This window comes from Sminthopsis crassicaudata, chromosome 5 (genome assembly GCF_048593235.1).
Source record: "Sminthopsis crassicaudata isolate SCR6 chromosome 5, ASM4859323v1, whole genome shotgun sequence".
NCBI lineage: Eukaryota > Metazoa > Chordata > Mammalia > Dasyuromorphia > Dasyuridae > Sminthopsis > Sminthopsis crassicaudata.
Genome location: NC_133621.1, coordinates 215,362,406 through 215,376,059, shown reverse-complemented (window position 1 = coordinate 215,376,059; position 13,654 = coordinate 215,362,406). Strand labels below are relative to the sequence as shown.

The following is a 13,654-nucleotide window of genomic DNA, read 5'->3' as shown; positions in this document are numbered from 1 at the left end:
GGTTAATTTTTCTTTTTAAGGAGTTCTCTTCAATGGATTGTATATCTCTTATCTTTTGGCCTATTAGTGTGTTATTTGCTTGAATACTTTTGTGCCTCCTTTACCAAACTGTAGACTGTTTATTCATGATTTTCTTCCATTGTTTTCATTTCTTTCCCCAAAATTTTCTCTATCTCTCTTATTTTTTTAAATTATTTTTGAGGGATTGCTAAATAGCACAATAGATGTCCGGATGGAATCAGGAGGACCTTAGTTCAACCTTCACCTCAGAAATTTAACATTTACTAGCTATGTCACCCTGGAAAGGTCACATAATTTCAATTATCTAAAAAAATATTTTTGAATTTTTCTATGAAGTATTTTGAGTATGAAGCCAGTTTATATTTTTATTGAGCCTTTGAATGTTGCAGTTTGATCTTGTTTTCTTCTGAGTTTGTGTTTTAATCTTCCTTGTCTCCAAAGTAATTTTCTATAATCCAATTCTTTATTATTTTTCTTTTATTTGCTTATTTTTGAGCCTTTTAAAAATTATATTAAAGTGGGGCTCGGTTTCAGGGATGTCTGAAGCTTCAGGACTTTCTGGCAACTGCTCTCAGAACTTTCTCTGGAGATCTAGAAATTTTCAGTTTTTTTCAAGATTATGTGATGCAATGAGAGGTGTGTTCACTATTCCCCTGGCCTATGCTCTGGTCTGTGAGTGATTATAAGCACTCTTTTCCATTCTGTAGTTATAAACTCTGGTGTGCTAGTGCTCATCTTTTTGCTCTGGGACTGTGATCCAATACTCTGAGTTGGGACTGTGACCTGGATCCATGCATGGGCAATTCAGAGGTCTGAACCCAATGCTAGCAAAGGGACCATTATAATCCCTTTGATCAGTAGTTTCACTTCCTTTTTCATCTGTGAGTTCAAAGCTCTTGAAATTGCTGCTCTGTTGCCACTGATTCCATACCCCTAACGTCTACTGATTCTTTACTGGTTTATAGCCTTCACAGGACTGTATTCCACTTACCTCAACAGAATCTTTCCTGTTTGTATTTTGTCTGGGGATGAGGGAGTGTTTCACCTCATCCTATTCTTGTTTTCTGTCACTCCAGAATTTGTTTTTAGGTATTATCTAAAGTTGTTTGAAGAGGAACTTGGAAGAGCTTAAGTAAGTCTCTGCTATTTCCATTTACCTAATGCTAAGATTTTCCAGGAATAGAGAAGTTTAGTGCTGACCAAAACCATTTTTGGAAAAACCATAAGATATTCTGGAACAGCTTGAAGTTAATACTGTTTATTTTTTTAATGTTTTGGCTAATCAGAGAGGAAAAAATAGACTTTTGTTTAAGATTATCTAACTTGATTTTTTTCCCTCATTATTGATTATAACAAAGTTTTTGTGACTGCTATTCTGGGTTCTTATGCCTACTAAAGGGCCCTGGATCCAATTTGTTATGCAACTGCTAACTTTGTTAATAATTGATATGCTCAGATTTCCCTTTTGCAGGCAAATGTTCAAAGAAATCTTCCATCATTAACTGTGGTTCAGTAGTGGGTAGAATGGATAAAGGCTTATAGTCTTGATATTAATACCCAAACAATAGCCAAACGTTGACTAGTTGTGACTGGTAATTTTTCAGGGAGGGAATCAGCATTTATATGGTGCCTACTAAGTTCCTGGTCCTGTGCTAAGGACTTTTATGACTGTCCCATTTGATCCTCACAACATCTCTCTCAATGTAGATGTTATATTATCATCCCATTTTACTGTTGAGGAAACCAAAACAAACAGAGGTTAAGTGTCTTGCCCAGGAGGACACAACTTGTAAATATCTGAGGCTAGATTTAAATTGATTCCAGGCCCAGTGCTTTACCTACTATGTTACCAGCTGCCTCTAATTGATAAAGAATTATGAGGACTTAGAAGCTACTAGCTAGAAAATAAAGAGAATGAGGAAATATGTTGTCCCCCCCCCCAGGCTGGGGTTAAGTGACTTGCCCAGGGTCACACAGCTAGGAAGTGTTAAGTGTCTGAGACCAGATTTTAACTGGGGTCCTCCTGAATTCAAGGATGGTGCTCTATCCACTGCACCACCTAGCTGCCCCAGGAAATATGTTTTTAAACAAAAGAAAGGACAAACAAAGGAGGGAAAGATAAGAAATAAATGAAAGAAATGTGCTAGAAGAAATAGAGAAAAAGTTTAATAATCCCTTCCTACAAATCTGTATATATACATATTTATGTAAATGTGTGTATTAACAAATACATGTATATATAGTACACTGTGTGCATGTACTTATGCACACACATACATGTGTGTAATACATACTCATATATACATATATGTAGGCATAAATAGGCAGCTAAGTAGTATAATTAACATAAGGCATTGAGAAAAGACCTGAGTTGTTGATAATAGCTTCTATCTCCCAGAGTTGTTGTTAGGAATAAATGAAATAACTATAAAGCACTTAACACAATGCTTGGGACATAGCAAGCACAAAATAAGTATAAGCTTATTATATGTATTCAGATAAACTATACATATATATGTGTATGTATATATATATATGTCCTTCTATGTATGTGCATGGATTAGACATATACATTAAGCATATACATAATACATAATATACATACCCACATATATGCAGCTGACCTTGAAAGTTCTTCTTTGAGTTACTGTACTGAATGTTTACAAAACATAACCTGACATTCTAGTTGTCCTCTTGTTTTCTAAGAAAATACTGTGTTCTTGGACAGTAGTTTCATGGAAAACAGCTGTTGCTGCTCTTCTATCTGTTTTGAAAGTCTTGGACCTTGAGAAGTTACTTCATGCACAGTCTTATTTAAAAGGATTGTATTTCCCATTCATTTTTTGGTAGTTGTTTTTCAAATCTAGCTCATTTATCTATTTATTCATTTGCCTGGTAGCTCATTTATTTATTTGCTTTTCCAAAATACTCTCTCTGAGAGAGATTGCCTTCTGAACTCTTGCAAATAAATCAGAAACAAAGCTAGTCCAAAATTATATTTTTAGGTCATGATGGATAGGTGTCAAATAGTTTGCAAAACCACTTATTCTTTGAAAGGAATGGATAGAAAAACTACATCCTTAATTCAAGTCCGCTATTTTGTCTTCTGAACAACTTTAAGGATCAAATTTAGATTAAAGACAGGAAATCCTGACTTTCTTAGTTGTAGAAAATTATTATTTGTCCCTGCATTTTTCATCTTCTCTAAAAGAAGCTTTCCTTCAGTCATCAGAAATTATACAGAAATTATATTTATTTCAGTGAAATAAAAAGAGGGAAGTTAGAAAGCATGAGGCTGCTTTTGAACTAAACAAAAAATGTAAATTATTGTTAGTTTTATAATTATTCATTTTCCAATTAACTAAATGTCTTACTTTTCTAAGGTTTGAGCAGCAGCAAGAATGGTATAGGAAACAGCCATTCATTTTTGCAGTAAAAGAGATATGACTTGTCTTAATTCTGACACATATTAGCTTTGCACAAGTCACTTAACTCCTCAGTACTCCTGTAGAATTCTAAAAGTTACAAATTCGTCTCTGTTCTCCCTCAGGAAAGGAAAATTTTATATATACCATTTGAATCACAGATTTAAGACTTCTCACTCAAAAAAAAAAAAAAGCCTTTTGGAGGAATCCTATCATTTAGTGACATCAGAATTACAAGAAGGAAAACTTTTACAAACTGTTTCCATTGCTTCCTATAATTTACTTTTTCCCCATCTTTCTTCCATTATCCCTTACTAGAATGATTTGGCGGGCAGTGTGGAACACTAATTCTATCTGCAGGCAAAGAACTCTTTTGTTCACTCAAGATCCCAGGTGTCTCCTCTTCCAGGAGACAGCATATTTTGCTGATCTTAATGGTCTTGTTTTATTCTGCTAGATGTCTAGGAGGTGCCGCAATACACCTGAATCCCAAATTTATAGACCAAGCAGATCAGGATTGGGGTTGCTCTAGTAATCTCTCTGCTTTGCCTACGGGCTGCCTATGGACTAGTCCTCAGGTCACCGCTAAAATCCGGAAAAAAGCGGGAGCGAATGCCCTTAGTCCAAGAAAAGTCTGTATGTAAAATTTAAACTGGGCATGCTCAGTTAGTCAGGACAGGTTTGAGGAGCTAGTAGGAAGGTTTTTACACTGTAGCCCTGCTGGCCCATGAAGCCTCGCTTCCTTCCTTTTTCTTTTTCTCTCTACCTCCCTCCCGCCGCCTGCTGCCCTTCCTTTTTTCCTCACACACACACACACACACACACACACACACACACACACACACACACACACACACACACACACACACACACACACACACACACACACACACAAAACCCAGGAGGCATACACAAGGGCATTCATAAGTCCTCCACCTCCCCTCCCAGTCTTTGCCTCCTCCTCCTCCTCCTACTTTGGCTGCGGCTGGCGAGGACACGTCAAGGGAAATAAATAAATAAATAAATCCATTCACCCTGTGACAGCGAAAAGAACCGGCTGCGGCGGGGGGGGCACGCAAAGAGCCGAGCGCCCACCCACTCACCCCGAGCTAGAGACCAGGTAAAGTAAGTACACACCGGGTGAAACGGGGAGGAGGAGGAGGAGGAGAAGGAGAAAGAGGAAGAGAAAGAGGAGGAGAAGGAGAAAGGAGACTTTCGGTGCTCGCAGATGCCCTTAAAGAGAAGGGCTGCGCGCGTGTGTACTAGGAATGCCCATTGTGTGCACGTTGTGACATATATGCTGGGAGGGGAGTCCATATATAGACAAAAAGCTGAAGCTGCACCCAGAGGAGTGCGTGCGTGCGTGTGTGTGTGTGTGTGTGTGTGTGTGTGTGTGTGTGTGTTGAGCACGCTCACAGCTAGCACGGGGGTCTCAGCCTCAACATTGTTTCAATGGGCGCACTTGTAATAGGAGGCAAGGGGTGGGGGTGGCATGTACAAGAACTGCCAGTCTCGGGTGTGCTCCCGTGGGCGCGTGTTTGGTGCAAGGACAGGGCCCCCATCTTACTGGGGGATGGTGGTGAAGTTGTGGGGTATTTTGCACCGGACATTCTCCAGCCTCCAGACTCACGGTGTCGACTCCTACTCGCCAGCTAGACTTGTGTATCCCGTCTTTGCATCTCACAAGCATCTTGTAACAGAAACCGGGACGTAGGCAGGCAAGGACTACAGCTCACGAGGATGGCGCCGGTGCGGCAAAGGGGAGGAGGGGTAGTGCTGGTGCTGCTGCTGGGGAGTTCATTTTCAGCAAAGATTCAAGTTGATTGGGGCTGAGAGAGAGTTTTGGATGGTTTCTTTTCTCTGCCTCTACTAGAGAATGGGAATGGGGGATGGGGAGTTGGTGGATAGAAGGTGTGTGACTGGGATGAAGGAAAATCGACCAATAGACTGAGGAGCCCGGGGAGAATGGGAAGAAATGACTAGTGAGACTGACCCCAGCGGCTGCCGCAGTAGCCCAGGAAGGCAAGAGTTGGCTCCCGCCGGCTCCTCCCAACTAGGACCACGAGCTGCCATGGGGGCATGCTGCGCGGAGCAGGCTGCCCCCAGTCCTGGCCAGGTGGTTGTGCCTCTCACGTGCGAATGTCCTCATCTCTCAGGCGACTGTCGCAAGGCCTCTTGCCTCCGCCCCTTTTTCCCCCTGTCTGTGTCGTCTATTTCTCCGCCGACGAGGAGATTGGGTGCCTTGGCTGTGGTTGGCAAGGGCACAAGTAAGCCGAGTCATTCCGGTGGCCGCCTTTTTCCGTTAAGGCTGGGACGGGGATTTTGAGATTGCACTGAAGAGGGTGGGGAATGGAAGAGAGGGCAAATGAGGAAAGGTTTCTGGAAGGCTGTTCCCTCTCCCGCCTTCTTATACACACTATCTGCCTGCCCTTCCTGGCTCTAGAGGCTGGGCTAGTCTGGGCCAAGGGCGGGAGTGCGCAACAAGCAATGAATTTAGCTGTAGGTTATTATCTCATGGACCCCTCCCTCGGGCTGGCCAATAGGAAACTGCCCATGGGAGTTAACGGGGAACTGATGATGAGGACATGAGAACAGAGGTTAAGAAAGAGGGAGACCGGGACATTGGATGCCCTTTTCTTGGGGAACCTTATGGCTATCAGCCCAATCACCGAGTTCAGACGGCAGCAAACTTGTACGAGGCATGTTGGGCTGGATTGCTGTGTCATTGAGACCTCAAGCATTGGAGCAAAGCGAGAGCAGGAATGAGAACACAAATCTATTTGATTCAGTGAAGCAATTAGTCCCATCCTCTGTCTCTAAGGTACGACTGTGCCTAGCTATATCAAAAAAAAAAAAAAAAAAAAAAAAAAAAAAAAAAAAAAAAAAACGGCTTTTAAAAAGGAGATACTGTAACACCCTCAGCAACCTAATCCTAACTCGAAAGAGTAACATTTCATAGGCTAATAATCTCAAATTATGCATCAATTCAGTTCAACTAATAGTTGCTATTATGGGTAAAACACTGCCCTATTTTTAATATGCCAAGTGGGATCCTAGGGAATTTACATGAGTTTGATGGGACTTTGCTAAATCTCCCTTTTACATTGAAGCTGAAACTGAAATATAGGAATCAACCATTATATCTAAGCTAATCCTGAACAAAAATAGGAACAAAACACTTTGGGAGGAAAGAGAGGCAAATATATCCATTTTACAGAGAAGTCAAGTTTTCAGAGCACAAATAAGTCAGCGATTTAAATAAAGTTTCCTGATCATTCAATTTGATATCTATTAAATGATCCTTCCTCTTATGCTTTTGAACTTTTAACCCAATTCCCCTTAATTTCAAAAATGATATTTATCTCAAAAGTCACTGTGAGAGATAAGCAGTGGTAGTAGCATATTTATATTACACTATTAAGAATTATGAATGTTTTTTTTAATTTATTTGTCAACTACACAGCATTATAGTGTTATAATTTCCATTTTACAGATAAAGAACCTTGGAGAGGGTTAAGTTACAGATGATCCATGGTCACATAAGGAATTGTTAAAGGAGGAAACTACTATTTGAATCAAGATTTTCATGCCTACTTCATCGTTTTAGAAAGAAAAAAAATCTCCATTGGACTTCCTTTTAACAAAGTTTATATAAGAATTAGTGCACAGAATGGCAGGCTTTAGAATGCTGGAATTTTCAAGATATTAAGCCCAATTTTTTTTTTTACATTTAGATGAAACAATTTATAGCAGGAGGCCCTTAGGAATTAATTGAAGCAACAAGACAGAAAATGTTCTGTTTTCTGTGTCTCAGGGGAACATGTACTGAGAAGTCATAAAAAAGGTACTTTCCACTAATCTTTCTGTATTTCCTGACCTTCTGATGCAAATTTCACATCCTGAGATGCTGTAACCTCTAAAAACTTGGGAAGACTACTTTACTTTTCCCTCTTTCCCCCTCACTTTAAGTGTGTCAGCAACTCACTGCATGACTGCCCTTCCTTTTCAAAGATGTGCTGAGTTGGAGCCAGAAGCTTCTTTGATTCAGGCTTAAAAGGACAGAGTTTGGAAGGCTCACCAGAAAGTCGTCTCCACCTTGTGCTTTGGGAATAAACATTGTCTAGCACACAGGCAAGAACTGTACTCCTTGTATACTGATTGATTAAATAAATGCCCAGTATGTACAAGGCAAGCTTGAAAAAAAGAATCATTATTTTCTAAGAACTTTTGGAATCATGATTTTTCTCATTAGCCATCACATGGTGTTGTATTGTACAGTAAAACATTCAACGAATATGTTTTCATTGATGTGGTTACCTAGGACATACTGCACTTTCAGATATTGGATTACATTGGATCAAGCCAAAAAAACTTACAGCTTTAAGCCTCTATGTAGTAACTAAATTTTCCTTATGCATAGGAACCCATGTAATGCCCTTGAACTATTACCAAGTTTCTGTCTTAAATAAATGACCACACAGTTCTACTCAATCATAATAAAGAATGAATAGTCTAATAAATACTGTCATTTAGGCTGCCTAATTTAGTTTGCCACAAGCACTTCAAGGGTCTGTTAATTTCATTGGTGCCAGTAGTATGGCAATTGATGCTGATTGAAATCCTTCCACAGCCTAGCAGATGTTTTTCAAGAGTAGTTGTGTATAGCTGAACCATCTATTACCCTGTAGCTAATTTAGTAAGTAGGGCAGCTAGGTAGTACAGTGGATAGAGCTTTGGGCCTGCAGTCAAGAAGGCTCAATTTACTGAGTTCAAATCTGGTGTCAGACACTAACTGCGTGACCCTAAGCAAGTCATTTAACCAGTTTATCTTAGTAACCTCAACTATAAAATGAGTTGAAGTTGTCAAACTATTATCTTTTCCAAGAAAATCCCCAATTTGACACTTGACTGACAAATGAATTGAACAACTTACTAAAGAACTTCCCTCCAGTTTATCTTATCTATAAAGAATTGACTTCAGCCTCATTACTAGCTTTAGCTTGGTAAGATCTGATAAAGCTTAGACTCCTTTGTCCAGTCCTTCAATAACAAATATATCAACTGGGAACATTTGAGAAGTTCTTTAAGCACTTTATAGATATTCATCTGCTCTTCTCCACTACCCCATTAGTACAATTATTATCACCATTTTATAGATAAGGACTCAGACCATGCAAGTTGAGTGGCTGGTGCAGGGTCACACACCTAGTTAAAAAAAGTCTGACCAGATTTGAATTCTGGAAGAGCTAAGATCAGAATGCTAACTATATTGTATCACCCAGCTTCCTGTCAAAAAAATATAGAATATTATGAAGTGCTTCACTGGAAGCAATGAAGAAGTAAAAATAATTTGAAAAATAAATTGTGAATAATAGATGAAAAAAATTAACTACAAGTCAATATAAATAAAATCAGGTGAGATATGTATAGGTGCATTTGGAAAAGGTGAGGGAACAAATATTCATATTATCAAGAAAGTCAGCCATACAAACATTTTTTAAAATGACTTGTTTGACTTAATTCCAAAAATGCTTTCACAAATGTTCCATTGGGCAATCACTGAAATCCCAAAAAAGTTCCTGGAAGCCTTGCAGGGCATATGAGTGGCAGCTATGGGCAGCTGGTCTGATGAAATTTTGGCCAAAACTTTTGAGCAGTTATTTTAACCAGCCCCCAAACAAAATGTGTATGTGTTGCAATTCTCTAAACTAGAAATTCCATTTTGGAAATGTCACAGTTTTTTGTTTTTCTTTAAGACCCTTTCCATCAAAAATAAAGGTCAGATTTTGAATGTGCATATAAAGAAATCTTTTTTTTAATGTGTATTTGAAAAACTGATAGATAACAATGATTATTTTCTTTTAAAGATTTTTGGATCTTAATAGCACAATGGAATGAAATTTTCAAAACTGATTTCTACTCTGGGTACAGATCTCTGATGATAATTAATATATCTCATATCATGTAATATTAATTACTATTCATTACCATTAATATAAGTTAATGTAGACTAGTAATATAGTATTGTGAATAGAGAGTCTAACTCTCAGGCAGAAAGGCCTAGTTTCTTGTCCAGATTCTATCATTTACTATGGCCACATGTAAATCACTTAACTCCCCTAGGCTTCATGGAACTCCTTCATAGTTAATTATTGTTAGACTATGTTCTGAATTGGTAGAGAGAGTTCCTATGTCTTTGATGTATTTAAAGTATGGAATAATCAGAAGAAGCTAGATGAGAGACAGCTAGGTGGTACAGCAGGTAAAGCATTAGCTAAGGGGTCAAGGACCTGAGTTCAAATTTGGCCTGGACACTTACTAGTTGTGTGACCCTGGGAAAGTCACTTAATCCTAATTGCCTCTTCCATATCTCTTCCCCATTTCCCCCCAAGAGTTCAGACAAGATTATGTTTGTATAAATTTTCTAAAATAAGCATTATGGAAGCAGAATATTTTTTATTAGATTATAAGCTCTTGGAGAACAAAGAATACTTAGCACAGTGCTCACATAGGGAGCATTTGTAATATAATAAATGTTTATTGAATTGAATTGAACATTTAACAAAGTAATTTTTCAGACATTTTAGGATGCTAGAATCCTTTCTAGGAGAGACATTTTTTATTATTGATGCTCAGAGTTATTATGAAATATAAAATTAATTGGGCAATAAAAATGTTACACATATATCTATACATGTGTATATATGTGTATATATATTCATATTTATGTATATGGTCAAGATTAAGCTCATTGTATTTGAGGATAAATTCCTTCCAAAGAAAAAACATTTTTTATGAAAAGGAGAAAAATGAACATTTATTTTCTTTTAACAGAATGAGAAATACTATATTATAAGAGAAGGGTTCTTAGATTTGTTATAACACATGGGGCTGCAGATTCTAACTCAAAGATTTGATAGTTACATGAACTTGGGCCAATTTCTTATCCAATTTGACCCTCAGTTTCCTCAGCTGTAGAGCATAGATAATAATGCTCACCTGGCCTACTTGATATTGTTGGAGATCCAGGCTTATGATGTGTGAGACAAGTCTTGGGTTTAGCAAAATAATTTACTCAATTTTCTAAAATAAAAAAGTAAAAGTTTATTTTAAATCACTGAGAGATCTGTCTCTAAGAGTTTTTGTCCACTGAGAGATCTGTCTCTCAGTGGACAAAAACTCTTAGATGAGATTAGAGTTCTTTGAGTTGGTATAACCCAAGTAATTAGTTTTATAATCAAAGTTAGGTCTTGGGGGCTTTTGAAACAATAGAGAAGTTTTAGGCTCACATAGGTTTCCGTAAAGTTATAGAAAGTTTGATTGTTGGTAGTTCAAATCTATAGATTCTTTTGAAAGTTAAGTAATGGTACTTAGCTTTAATTCAGCTCTATAGAAAACTTGGTTAGTGTCTGCTGAACTCTATAGAAAAATTAATTAGTGATACTTAACAGAGGTGGGAGTTGGCTTCTAGGGCAAGATAGGATTAAGGAATCTAGTTTCAAGGTGACTGAATTCTGATTTCCCGAATCAATATAATTGTATCAAATAATATGTATATTATGGGCTTTATTAAAAAAATGGGACCGGTACTATATAGTTTGCAGTTGTTCATTTGGGGTTTTCTTGGCAATGATACTGGAGTAGTTTGTCATTTCCTTCTCCAGCTCATTTGACAGATAAGGAAACTGAGGTAGACAGTGTTAAGTGACATGCCCAAAGTCACATAGCTAATGTCTAAGGCCAGATTTGAACTCTGGGAGATGAAGCTTACTGATTGATGGAATCTTGGTTGATGCCCCAACTCCAGTAGTCTGACTCTCTCACTAAAGTCTCCCTAGAACAAAAGGACTTTTCTCATGCATATCTAGTTACTGCCCCAGCCCCAAGCAATTTTTTTTCACATAATGCAGTGTTTTGCACATAGTAGGTAATTAATACATATTAGGACTTGAAATCCTTGTCAAAGAAAAAAAATTGTTGTTTAGGCAGATTATTGTATTTTGGCTGCAAAAAATTACATATACATATATAGGTAATACATGTGTAATATTTATGTATATGTAAATATATAATATTTGGCAAAGCATAGAATAACATTTCTATGTCAGGGGCTCACCCCTGGTTTGTAAGATGCCTTGGCAAAAAGAAGAATCTACAAAAAAAAATCCAAGCACAAGAATTACCTGATTTTGCACAAAGCACAGATTTTTTTAGAAAGGAGAATTCTCCCATGGATTACAAAGGCAACCCTAGGAAGTCTTGCTCCGTTAATAGACCTGGAGAAAAGAATTTTTATCTGTGAACTGTGACGGTCTGAATGGCTTAGGAAATTAGACATACAAATCAGAGAAAGAATATGTATGAAAGAGTATCTAAAGAAAGGTGCTTTCTCATACTGGCTTGAAGGAAGGAGAATTTAAGGTCTTTCCTAGAGATGTAGAGCTAGCATCTGGGAAGTAAAATACTCAAAAGGTATTTGAAATAAGGAGATATGTGAGTACATTACTAAATATGTGCAATACATTGAAATCTGTAACAAAGGTGTGTTTCTGGTAAAACTAATACAATTTAGGGATGCTTTGAACTAGCTAGATGGTGCAGTGCATTACATTTAAGTCAAGGCGACTTGAGTTTTTATTTAGTCTTAGAGACTTACTATATATGATTTTTGGCAAATCATTTAATCCCTGTTTACCTCAGTTTCCTCATCTGTTAAATAGGGATGATAGTAGTACCTACTTTCTACATTTGTTGGAAAGATCAAATGAATCATAAAATGCTTAGTATAGTGCCTGGCACCATTTAAATTTAGTTTTTATTATTATTATACAATAATATTTTAGGTAATTCATTTGTATTCCATTCATTGCATTGTATAACCATTTGTTTTGAGCAGGTTTGTGGGTCTAGCCCTAATTTTTGAAGGTACCAGTCTGCAGTTTTCCCTTCCTTTTCTATCCTTCTTTTCCCCAGCCCTATTGTCTCTTCCATCCTCTTTCCCTTCTGTTTCACATTTCTTCCATTCTCTTCCATTCCATTCCCATTGACTTTTGTTTTTCTTCATATTTCTTCTATTTTACTTACCCATATGTCTTTTTTTTTTTTTCCTGAGGCAATTGAGGTTAAGTTACTTGCCCAGGCTCACACAGCTAGGTAGTGTTAAGTGTGGGAGATCAGATTTGAACTCAGGTTTTCCTGGCTTCAGGGCTGGTGCTCTAGCCACTGCACTACCTAGCTGCCTATTACCCATGTGTCTTAATCTATAAATATGACCTATTTGATCTTGGTGAAAACATTTTGTATCTTCAAACTTTAGTTTTATTTTCTATAAATGTGTTAGATCTTCAAGTGTTGTTATAGGTGCTAAAATTGTAAAGAATTTTCCTGGGGCAGGTAATTTTTCAGTTGTAAATCATTGCTTGCATTGGGTTACAATACAGGCTGGAACACTACTAGTGTATATGCAAGGTTAACTATTAACTGAATGTGAATATAAGGATCTCACTATTAAGAACAAAGTTTTGTGATATGGATAGGATGAAATCATTGACAAAAATTGTTGCTGCATAGGCATAGACATCCAAATATCTACTTAGCTTACAAAATTTTAAAATATGCCTCTGGGAATATTATCTTCAACAAGGGAATTTATGAGATTAGAATTCTTAGCTCAAACTGGATTGTAATATAAACTGTGGACAGACACATTAAGTAGCAGCTGTAGATGGAATCATGCTAATGACACTCCTCAAAGTTAGCTTGTGAACATTGACACAAACAATCCTCAAATTTAATTCAATTTAAATCAATTAATATTTTTATTTATCTTTTTTCAGGCTTATTTTCAGATTTTTATTGATCTAAAACTGAATAGCTTCCATGTTTCTGAAGAACATGTCAAAACAATAAATAGAAAAGGATGAAGGATTCAGAGGAAAGCCAAGGACATTTAGCCACATTTTTTATAGACCACAGAAAAGTTTCCATAGACATTTGGCTACATATATCATAAAGAATGCCATTAATTAGACACATTAATACTCCATTAAAGAAAATTTTAAGACATTTGTTTTAAACATAGTTGAAACCTCTTTCAATCATAACTGCTTATTTAATTTATTATAACTTTTACTAAGATTTTCCTTTTTTGAGTGAAGTGCATATTAACAGATATTCAAATCAGGACTTATACATAGATTTGTTTCTGT

General features: G+C 37.2%; 1 protein-coding gene across 10 annotated transcripts in view; it reads left to right on the top strand.

Annotated features, from left to right (window-relative positions):
- Positions 1 to 4,118: 4,118 nt before the first annotated feature.
- The window catches only part of SLC16A7 (solute carrier family 16 member 7), a 248,355-nt gene continuing 238,819 nt past the window's right edge, over positions 4,119 to 13,654 (top strand). For 6 of the 10 annotated variants that reach the window (XM_074269805.1, XM_074269798.1, XM_074269809.1 and 3 more), the window contains exon 1: positions 4,119 to 4,571. The gene's annotated coding sequence lies outside the window, so the exon portion shown is untranslated. The remainder of the gene's footprint in view (positions 4,572 to 13,654) is intronic. The other 4 variants (XM_074269806.1, XM_074269804.1, XM_074269803.1 and 1 more) reach the window with 1 other exon arrangement.